Source organism: Cibotium barometz, chromosome 17, assembly GCF_041138505.1.
Source record: "Cibotium barometz isolate CiBa-2024 chromosome 17, ASM4113850v1, whole genome shotgun sequence".
Taxonomy (NCBI): Eukaryota; Viridiplantae; Streptophyta; class Polypodiopsida; order Cyatheales; family Cibotiaceae; genus Cibotium; species Cibotium barometz.
The window spans coordinates 48,858,985-48,871,587 of NC_141062.1; positions in this window are offsets into that span (position 1 = coordinate 48,858,985).

Consider the following 12,603-nt stretch of genomic DNA (forward strand, 5'->3'; position numbering starts at 1 on the left):
AAACTTTGCGAGCATGTGAGAGGAGTCTCACATGCTCGCAAAGTTTTGTCACCATCGGGCGATGTTTTATATATCAATTAACGCTTAGTGGAGAATTTTCAAGTCTCTTAGTTCTCGATAGGCCATGGAAAATCTCTCTTCTCCATACTCCCACATGCTCGTAAAGTTTGGTCACTATTGAGTGATGTTTTGTATATCAATTAACATCCAGTATGAAATTTACAAGACTCTTAGTGCTCGAGAGGTCATGAAAAATCTCGCTCTTTCCTATAACATCGAACCCAAACATCGTCTAATGGTGATCAAACTTTGTAACGATCTGAGAGGGTTCCTTCCCACATGCTCGCAAAGTTTGATCGCTATTGAATGATGTTTCGTATATCAATTAGTGGAATTCTTAAGTCTCTTAGTTCTTAAGAGGCCATGGAAAATCCCACTCTTTTCCATGTCATCGTACCCAAACATCGAATGGTGACCAAACTTTGTGAGAAGGTGGAGGAGAACCTCTCCACATGCTCACAAAGTTTGGTCACTATCATCGGACGATGTTTGGTATATCAATTAGCGTCCAATGTGGAATTTTCAAGTCTCTTAGTGCTCGAGAGGCTATGGAAAATCTCGCTCTTTCTCATGCCATCATATCCAAACATCGTCTGATAGTGTCCAAACTTTGCGAGCATGTGTGGGGGAGAGGGAAGGGGGCCACGTCAATCTGCCCGCTAACAATTGTCTAGCTTCTTCTACCAACTGAAACCTCCACTAGTTTCATCGGACCGGACCGTCTTCGGACTTTACCTACTAGATATCCATTCAGATATCTATCTATCTATCTAGATATATATTCTATTACTTGTCTTATGGCCTCTTAACTTACAGCCTTGGCGCTATTACTACGAGCAGGCCGAGCTCTCTCGGCTTATTTGGCTTGGGAACACTAGGCCTGAACCCATACGCACTTGTACGGAGGTGTGGTGAGGACCTCCCCTTCAAACCAATTTCATTCCTTCTTTTTGAATCAAACATCGTTTTCCTTTTTGAGTTCTCTGGGTTTCGAAATTACCTAGCTCGAGATCCCCCCTACATGCTCGCAAAGTTTGATCACCACCCATCAGACATTGTTTGGTATATCAATTAGTGCCCAATGTGAAATTTTCAAGTCTCATAGTGCTCGAGATGTCATAAAAAATCCTGCTCTTTTCCATTCCATTGTACCCAAACATCCTCCAATGGTGACCAAACTTTGCGAGCATGTAGGGGGGGGTCCCCTCCACATGCTCGTAAAGTTTGGTCACCACCGAACAATGTTTGGTATATCAATTAGCGCTCAGTGTGGAATTTAAAAGATATGAAATCTTAAAATAAAGTTGATCTACAAAATAAAAGAGACACTTAGATGGAGTCATGATCAATAGAACATAATTAATCATTAAGATCAACCGCACTGATAAAGTACACAGACATCTTCGAGGTAGAAGAAATGTGAACATGAGCAAATATGAAATGCCTTTAAAAGTACAACCATGAAATGAAAAAAAAATACTAAGATAAAAGGAGACACTCTATGAAGATAGAGATCTAGTCATCAACACCCTCTCTAGCTCTCAAATGCTTTAAAATGCTCTCATGGTCATCCACTCGAAGCCGAAAATGCGGGCGAGATCTGTGTTTTCGACTTTGTATTCAATCAAGAGTGAGTCTAGTAGCAAGCACTAGATGAGAGTACTAAAATGCCTCTAACTCCCATTGCCACTACTGGAACTCAAGACTCCCCCGATGATGTCAATCTGCTGGTAGAACCGACCTACCACAATCATGCTGTGGGTATCAAAAGAAAACTCATGATCATTCAATGTATCCTGGTTAAGTATGCACTTTGGCCTAGTGAAACTCGTGAGATAGTAGTCTAGTCCCTCGCTATTTTCCTCACCAGCAATAACGGCAAATACATTACCCTCTTGTAGCAAATCTGTCAAGTCATCATAGTTGGCCATGAACACAATGTGCTCATCGGCGGGGATAACACTGGATGTGAAGGATGCTCGAGGGAGAGCATTGTCTGTATCCATGCATCTGCCTATCCTCTCGAGGCACAATTTGATCAATCACCATCCATACATGCTCCACAAAAGAATGTAAACCGTCGTGTGTGAATCATGGGGGTTGCCATGCACGTGCTCGTGATGGAATGTAAGCCCAAGGTGCCTAGTATTGTGTCACAATCATGGGACCCTCTACAGTCAACCATGCCACCATCCACACACCAAAAAATTCTCCTGACAATCCGAGCATCACTCGACCACGTGGTGTGCATCTGTGAACTGCACTTGCCGCAATTGATGACGTCTCAAAGCACACCACTCGACCACGTGGTGTGCATCTCTGAACTGCTCAACATCTTGCCGCAATTGATGATGTCTCAAAGCACGTTTCACACACATGCCTGCACCATTATACTCACCCTTCTAGTGACTAGTCTCAAAGAATGACCAAATCACTGGGATACTAGACTGCACATGCCACCTATAAACCCATAAAAACAAGTCTTAGTTATTGTTTTCTTTAAGATGCTCTAGTGAATTTAGTTTATTTACAAATACTTGAGAACTATAAATACTACCTGTACAGCCTGTACAGCCAATAGAACTATGCACCACAGCCATCCGACCAAACCCATCGCTGACACCATGTGACCCCATAATCTCGTAAAAAACATCATGTGGAGACGAAAATAGTGTTGCACAAAATGTGCATCATGTGAACGATCATCTCACTGATATAGAAATGATGCTCTCAAATAATGACATGGGCCTCGGGGGTACTCACTATCCCATCTACATGTGCCTCTGCATGTTGATAGCTAATGGTGGGGACCATAATAGTAACTTAGTGAGGTAAGGGAGAGAGACGATTAGGGCACAAAAAATAAATTAAGTAATAAGCAACAACATGTGTCACGTCGCTCATGAGTACCTCACAAACCAAGGCTTACACCTCTCAAATGACCTTTGCCCAATTTTAAGGTCTGGATATGATGCCACAAACTGAGAATACAACTCTGTTTGGATCATTTTAAGAAAGCAAGCACCGTGCTCAACGAAGACTCCTCTTGTGGCTCTCTTACGCAAAGCTTGCTTGAAAACTAGACACGATAATTTTTCTCCCAAAACCTTTTCTATCTAGGCTCTAGTGGTTTCATCTAGTAGGCGATCATGCTTAGCTACATGTCCACTTCACGCACAAAGCACCAACCTCATTGGCATCTAAACTTTGTCGTCTACTAGAGCCAACTCTAAGTGCGTGTGGTGCTGTGAGATCCCACTGCCCCCTCCGCGCACCGGATTCCCGGAATGGTAGCAACGGAAGTAGATTCCTCTTGCGCGAGGCAGGGTTTCTCACTCGGGGTCTCGCCCTCGAATGTCCCGGCACGAGACTAAGCTGGTGGTCATTCCAAAAACCGAAACCGAGAAAATTTCCCATGCCCGGAAAGCGGGGACGACTCCACCATTTTGAATTTCTTTACGAATTTTTCTAGCGAAGTCAAGACTGATCTAACCTTCATCTGAATAAAACCAGATAGAAGGGAAACTATAACAGACTTAACTTGAAGGAATCAACGTTTTTTTTCTAATTGAATAAGGCACAGCCGTTGATCTATTCATTTAAGAAGTCTTCAAGTTAATATTTAACTATTCGAGTTCTAAACGTAATCTTATTAATCAATTTTATTATTAAAATTCTACTGACTCCGGTCCATAGCCACTGCCCAACCACTGGAATAGTAGAACCAGACAAGTACTCACCCACCCATAATTGAAAGCCTTTCTTAACTTTTGCTTTAGAATACAGATACTCACATACTCCTCTTTAAACTTTAATCTATAAAACAATCCATTAAAAAATAATTACTGTTGGGTATAGATGTCACAACTCAAAATTTCCATTCAATCCTTGTTTCTCATCACAAAACAGTATCACTTTGGACTCTCCGTTGAGACCAGCAGGTCAGCAACGAGATGATCCAGTAACAGATTACAATAAGTTTCTCGTCATCATACATATATATCTTCCACGACATACGCATGGGTGTCCTCGGCAGCACCGCGAGCCCGTGCATCGCCTGGTCAGAACCCTCCAAGATCCTCCTTAGGTGTCCTGGCAATTCACTCAGGGACCGCTTCATCGGCCCTCATCCATCGTACCGGAAGTGCACCATTTTAACTATACCGAGGCTGGTCAAGACTTGGGCAGGCTTTGCCGCGTGAGTCGTCCTTTGAACACTCCCCGACCGCCAGCTGTTGCAACCGAACTTCCCTTAGAACACACATATACCAAATGCTCTCTCTAGCATTCTGGCGTAAGACAGTCCTTTAAGAAAACAAGGTTTCTATACAAGTTTTCAGTTTTGATTTTCTTTTGAATACAATGAGTATATCTTAATTCCGTATCCCAAGACTTCTAGATCACAGGTCTGGATTTCCAAGTAGAATTCCTCGAATTCTGAATTCTTGATCCTCAAATCAAAATCAAATGTCTCAACTTAGTTTCAGATTCGATGGGTGATTCGAGTGTAGATTACTGAACTGGTCACATCGTCATTTCTTGAAACTGACGAAGGAGTTACGTCTTGGTCATAGTCTGATTCAGGGTTTGAGTCTGGAAAGGTTCTCCCTGAACTATCTTTCTCGAAGGTAATATTTCAATTACTACTTTACTGAATTCAAAACTAAACACAAATTCCTATGAGGAATATATTAGTCATTTATCTAAAATTCCGACTTCGATAGTTTTTCTGAATTTTCTCATTACCATCCTAGAGAATATAAAACGGTATAAATTTCCTTCACACAGTATTTACTTATTCATTTTTTCAATATTCATGGGATTTAAACATAGGATTAAAGTGAACTCTTATTTTGTTAAAAAAAAGCTTTTATGCATCATTTTATGCATAAAAATCAATATTGGTGAAAGCAATGAAAGTAACACTTTTACAATTAAAAAATTTTCTTTTATGCATAAAAATCCATTTTAATGAAAGTAACACTTTTATAATAAAAATATTCTTTTATGCATCTATCTATGCATAAAAATACATTTTGATGAAAGTAACACTTTTATAATTTAAAAAAATATTCTTTTATGCATCTATCTATGTATAAAAATCCATTTTGATGAAAGTAACACTTTTATAATTTAAAAAAAATCTTTTATGCATCTATTTATGCATAAAATCCATTTTGATGAAAGTAACACTTTTATAATAAAAAAATATTATTTTATGCATAAAATCCATTTTGATGAAAGTAACACTTTTATAATAAAAAATATTCTTTTATGCATCCATTTATGCATAAAATCCATTTTGATGAAAGTAACATTTTTATAATTAAAAAATATTCTTTTATGCATCTATTTATGCATAAAATCCATTTTGATGAAAGTAATAAAAAAATATTCTTTTATGCATCTATTTATGCATAAAATCCATTTTGATGAAAGTAACACTTTTATATTAAAAAAATATTCTTTTATGCATCAATTTATGCATAAAATCCATTTTGATGAAAATGACACTTTTGTAATTAAAAAAATAATCAATATGCATCTTTCTATGCATAGAGTTTTATTCTATTGAAAATCACTCTTTTATAATAAAAAAATAATCAATATGCATCTTTCTATGTATAGTATAGAATTTAATTCTATTAAAAATTACTCTTTTATAATAAAAAAAATCATTATGCATCTTTCTATGCATAGAATTTAATTCCATTGAAAATCACTCTTTATAATTAAAAAAACAATCAATATGCATCTTTCTATGCATAGAATTTCATTCTATTAAAAATCACTCTTTTATAAAAAAATAATCAATATGCATCTTTCTATGCATGAATGAAAATGACACTTTTAGAATACACAAACGATGAAGATTACTCTTTTTGATTAATAAAAGATAAAATTGATTTCACAAATTTTTAGAAAATTTTGCCATAACCTCCTTTGTATGGCTAACCATTTTTTAATTTTTCTAGCCTTAATCTACTTAGGAATTATCCCCAATTGGTTTAAAGCATTCTAAACTAATCAATTTTCACTTTTAAGAGAGAAACAATATGAAAAGTTTAATTCCAACAATTAGATCACTTAACTAGGATAAAGAAGGGCTGATTTTAAGAATGAGAGAGGGAGAATTTTAAGATAACAACAATTAGAAAACCATTAAAAGAATAAGAAAAACTAAGATTTCTTACTTACATGAAATTCTGGGAGCTTTCCTTTGGCTTGATGGTTTAAGGGTTCTACTCTTGTTTGCAACAAGAGTGGCCACCAATTCTTTAGAAGAGGGAATGGTCAAAAACTAGTGAATTATTAAGAAATTCACAGTTCTTGGCTCTTGGGAGGAGTAGAGTAACAATGCATAAAGCACTATTAAGCTTCAACAAAGGGGGAGGCTTCTATTTAAAGGACAAAGTGAGCTTCTAACCAAGCAAACTGATTCTGGAATTTTTCAAATCAGTGTGGTCAATTTTTGACCCTTTTTAGATCAGTTTAGCTTATTTTTTGGAACTAGACTTGAATTAGGAGAGAGGAGAGATGAATTATCTCAATTAGGAGAGAGAGGAGAGATGAAATATCTCAATTTTTGATAATTTTAAACTAGACTTGAATTAGCTTACTTTTTGAACTAGACTTGAATTAGGAGAGAGGAGAGATGAAATATCTCAATTTTTGATAATTTTAAACTCCACCACACATGTGAAGTAGGCGCCTCCTTCATGAGGGACTCTTCATCTTATGTGAGTATTTACTCATTTTTGGGAGGATTTTCTTTATTTCTTCTATTTATCTTCTCCACACATTTGGATGAATGTGATTGGCCCCTCAAAACGTTAATTTAAATTTTTTCAAAAATTTGGACTCCTAGGATAAGGCCTCTTGAACAGATTATACTTGATTTCTAATGCACCTTCTGAAAATCTTTTTGAACTCCTGTTTCGGGGGAACTTATTTTAATAAGAAGAGATATTTTTCCATCCAAAAATATTCAAAATCTGAATAATCTCTCTCTAGAATATTTTCTCTCTCTACGCCAAAACAGGTAGAAACAAGATCTTTTATATTTCTGAAGAGGGGATTGATTACAGGGGAAGATACTGGACATCTTGAGAGGCTGGGGAGGAATCTTATATTCTCTCCCACTTGAAAAACGCGAGATGTCCTCATCTTGCAAACTGGGGGTAATCCCGCAACAGTTCAGCTTCTTTCTCTCAGGTGGCATCTTCAAAAGGATAGTACTTCCATTTGACCAATAATTCTCTCAGAACTTTATTCCTAAGAACCTTTTCTTGAACATCAAGGATTTCTTCAGGTTGGAGTTACATCTGTCCTTGGGTTGAAGAAGTTAAGATTTCATCATCAAGTACATGATTTGGGCTTGGTACATACTTTTTAAGAAGGCTGACATGAAATACATTATGTACTTTGAGATGAGGAGGCCAAAGAAGCTCGTAGGCTAAGTCACCTACTTTCTTTGTAATCAAATATGGCCCACAATATCTGGGGATAACTTCTTGTACTTCCCAAGAGATAGAGAACTTCTTTTGGGGCATACTCGAATGAAGACCATATCTGCTTCTTCGAATTTTTAGTCTGTCCTCTTCTTTATTACCACTTTAATGTAATATGGCACGATTATTTCTAGGGATTCCAACTTCAAGGGCTTGTCCCCATCTACCAAATGTCAGTACTTCAAAAAATAAGAATTTGAAATTTAGGTTCTCCCAAAATGAGCGGTACATTTGATTGAGTAAATGCATTTCAAATTCCCTAGTCTACCATTGTTGCACATCTTTCTCATCGTCTTTGTGCATCATCCTCTCCTCTATTCATCATCAAATAATGTGAAGACAACAGAACTCAAGGCGCACTCCTAATGCCTTTTCATCATGCGTTCTTCACAATGTTAAAGATGATCAAGATGTGTGGAAAGGTATAAACTTCAAGCTAAATGATTGGGTGACTATGTAACCATCATGAAAATGTCCTAACAGGATAAAAAGGCAACAAAAAGGCTTACTACAATACCTTTGGAAGGAGCATATCTTGGAATTCAAGATAGCTAAAGATGGGTGGAAGGAAAAGATACATGTGTACACGAGAAGAGACATGCACATTCATCCTTCTACTCCAGCATCTACATTGCAAGCTCATTGTTGTAAGATTTTTTTATAAATTGATTTATGTTCTTTATGATTCTAAAGATGGATAGAAGGCAAAGATGTATGTGTATACGACGAGAAGAGACTTGGACGTCCAACATCTGCATTGCAAGCTCATTGTTGTAAGGCTTTTTTACAAGTTAATTTATGATATTTATGATTCTAAGGATTATTTATATGTGTTGTATACATGATAGATGTTTATCTAGTGGCAACTTAGGAGTCATTCATCGGGACTTTTCGAAGCTATGCATGTTGATCTGAGGGAAGTATTATTTTTCAATCAACCATCTTCTTTTTCATTAAAAAGCAAATATTTTTATACGATTCTAAGTATATTGTCCTTGTTGCAAGTCCAGAAGCCTATGGAAGACCATAGAGTTTGCTTATACCAAGTCTAGATTCTTTAGATTGGGATTTTCAAGACAAAGGCACTCTATTAGCATTTAAATCAAAGATTTTCTTGGAGTCTATGAAAGTACGAAGGATTTCTAAGAGGATTGAGCTATCATGGTTTATACCTCTTCATGTATTTGTGACATATTTTTGACAAGCAAACATGTATAGGACAAAAGCAATGTGGATGTCTAAACTAGATAATGCAGTTGGAGAGGAATGGAAAATGAAACAAAAGCAATGTAGATGTCTATACTGAATAATGTAGTTGGAGAGGAATGGAAAATGAAACAAGTCTTCCATAGGGATGATTTTACGAAGTGTAATGCTTGCATTGATTCTGTGGTGGTGATGGCAGATAACATCTCTCGACAAACCTTTATCTATAAAAAAAGTTAATAATGAAGTCCTCTATAGCTTCCTGAAGGGTGCATATTGCATTGGAAGCCCATCTCATCCCAAGATTCCAATCATCACAAGTTTTTCTACATATTCTCATGAAAGTAAGTTTTGGGATTAGAAGGTCAACATTCTTTTGTGGCCTCCTTATTTACCTTAAGGCATTCAAATGGTAGTTTATCCTCTTCTTTAACGTTACTTTTGGGACCTTCTTTTCAAAATTAATACAGCTTTTTGGGCAACACCTGGACCTTCACCTGAAACTGTGATGTCTGAAGCTGAGATCTAAAGTTGCAGGAAAAAGAACACAAGAAACCAGGCTGAGATCTAAAGTTGGTCTCTCAAGAAGTGCCTTTTTGATACTTTTCTCACACTTTTAGTACTTTCAAGGGTGGAAGTAATGGGAGGCCAGCATCTTAGGTCTACATGGATGAAGGTTGAAAAGATTCTAGAAGAAAGTATCAAAGATTACTAAAGAAGAAGCTTCTAGCTCATTAGTTTCATCATTGGAGAGTTGGCATCTGTTATTGGAGGCTCTTCGCATTGTGTGGGTTGGTGGTGGAGATAATTGTCAGTCACCTTTGCACTTTTTTTTTGGGTACTGACCAATTTTGAGCTGTTGATTGAGGAGAATTGACCAATCTGCTCAGGTTTGATCATCACTTTGACCAATGTTACATTTTTGTTATGTTTCTTGGAATTATGAACATTATTTTTGGCCAGCGTTCTCATCAGCTTTGACCAAGATTTTTGACCAAGGCCTCTATGCTATATATATTGACCAATTGGAGGATATGCATGAAGGATATAAGATATTCATGTAGAGTGTAAAAAATGGAGAATGCATACTCAAGTATAGAAGCATAGGACCCTTCCCTTTGCACGATTCTACCACTTGATATACCATATACTTAAGGTGATTGGTGAAATGTGAAATTTTTAAACTGGACAAAACACTACAAAGCCTAACTTGATGTATGGTTATTGCAAACACATGATGTGAATATGCGATCCTAATCTACAAGAGTATACCTACTCTCATGTACATCCAGGTCCATCGTTTGACCATATATGCCCAAGCTCATGGTCATGTATCCCCATGATAATAAATAACTTGATTTGAATGAAGTGGACTAATTCTGGTGGTGTACAATGCCTAGCCAGGTGAATTGGCATCCATGCACATACCAATGATGATCTCCATGTCTAGCTCTAATACCTTGTCATGGGTGTCCATGTGTGTTTCATAACATCTAGCCATGTAGCATTAATGACCCTCCAAGTATGGATGCCATTCACATGTCATGCAAAGGAATGCAAATAACAACTGATCACTTGGTGCTCTAATTTGATGACCATGTGTGTATACAAATCAACCCACATGATAGAGATCATGTCCATGACCCGTTTCATCATACTATGCATGTCTCCCACATGTTTATATGTGTCATGATTATTATAATGCCTACCAAAATGTGAATGCAATGCTAAAAATAGATCTAAAACAACGGGGGTGGTGATGGATCATCTCAAGCAATACCCATGAATCGGCATGGTTGGTGTGAAGTTTAATTTCAGCTCTATCATACCATATCATCATTAGGTTGCATCCAAATCTGGCTTTATCGTAGCTGACAGATTTTGATTGACTTTCTCAATACTAAATGTGGATAATGAACACCCAATTGAGCTCAAAACTTCATCGGGTAATGCCGTGGTAACTACCTGCTAGTTTGATGAACACCCAATTGAGCTCTACACTTCTCTGCTAGTCATGTCTTCTTGCATAAGCCTGGAAGTTTTATCTATCCGTGAAGGTGCCTTCTAGAGTGGTACAAATGCATTCCCTTCATATTAATGATGCAATGAAATAAGCTTGTTTTTGTGATTTTGACAAGATGTACAAGTTGGATCCAAACCTAGCCAAGAGATTAGAGATGTGCAGTTTGTATAAACAAATCAATAAGGTTTCTCATTTCTTCTAAAGTCTCCATTGTGAATCTCATAGGTATCTACTACACGAGAGGTTCATAAATCACATGACTTCTTGATGTATAGCATGATAAAGTTGGGGAAGAGATGTACAAAGGGGGGAGTAAAAGTATCTATTTGTATATATATCTCTATAAATTTGTGACAAGAGGTGCAACCATGTCATTTTTGCCTTTCCTTACTTTGAGTTTCTAGGTCAAGATTGGAGTGTTTCTTCTATAAACATTCTATTACTAATCATGTTATTGCAATACGATTCCCTCTAGTTTGTATGGCCCTCTTTATGAGGAGTAGCCATGCTTAAGCACTTTAGCAATTGACATCCCGATTTTGACACTCTAGATGAGGTCATGCACGACCAAGAAGGCAGTGATGACTTTGGATAAGTATAGTGTTAGCCACTAGATGGGTAGCATATATTGTTGTTATCAATATGTTCAAAACTAGAGACATGCAACTTTGGGTGCCTTGCCAAAGTATTGTTGGCACCGTTAGGGGCTTGAAGATCTTGGATGGTGTCATAAGACTCACTAACATCAAATACATACTATGAGAAATATGAGAAATATGATAAATTGAAGCTAGTCATATGGTTTGACTCTTTAGTTTAAAGTATGAGGTCATATTGCATGGACCACCTATGGTTCTATCTAAAAGCCCTATATTCCCTATTCCCTCATGCATCTTTCAAGTCATTTATTTATTCTCTCTTTCCTAAAGTAGTTTTTATCATGAGGAGAGATGGAAGCTAATGTGGACAGTGCAACATCAAAGAAAGACAAAGAAAGACAAACTGGTTTTATTGCTTTTTGAAGAAGGGTTTATTGTTTACTGTTCTCTTTGTTCCTGATCTAAAGAGGAATCTTCTATATCGGTGGTGGCCATCATTGACCACAACATCATACAGGTTCCATTCTCTATTAGAAGGGACCAATCATTCTATATAAGAATGGCAAGGTGGTTGGCAACATAGCTCAACAATCTCTATGGGCTTTCCACCTTTAGTGCACAAGTAACTCCTTTGTTAGCCAAATTTTGCATGAGAGGTTTGATCTCTGGAGTTTAAAAACTTTGGTGGATATTGTATGAATTCTGTGCTAGTAGATCTTCTACTCTTGTGCAAGTGTTGATGGATACCAAGAAGGCTCTCTGATTTGGTAAGAAACATCGTCAAACACTCCCACATGAGGAAAATCTTGGGGCAACTTTTTTTTTATTGCTCATCCACATGGATATTTATGGGAAAATGGACACCCATGCCTTTTAGGAGGCTATTTCTACTTCTTATCATTATTGGATGATTTTATTTAGAATAATAAGATGTAATTCATGGAAATTTTAAAAAATGTTTAGAATGGTTTAAAATATAAATCTCAAGAAAGGTAAGTTCACATTTAAGAAGTTTCATGACATGGCCTCACCTATCCTACTTCTATAAGTCACTTTGCCATCTTACCATTTTGTATCGAAAACCTATTTTGAGTAGAAACTGACATGTCCACCTCATTCTTGGATCTCATCTACTAGAGAAACTTCCTTGACACTCTTGATAGCCCCTTTGATACAATCAAGGTATGTTTGTTACAATCAAGGT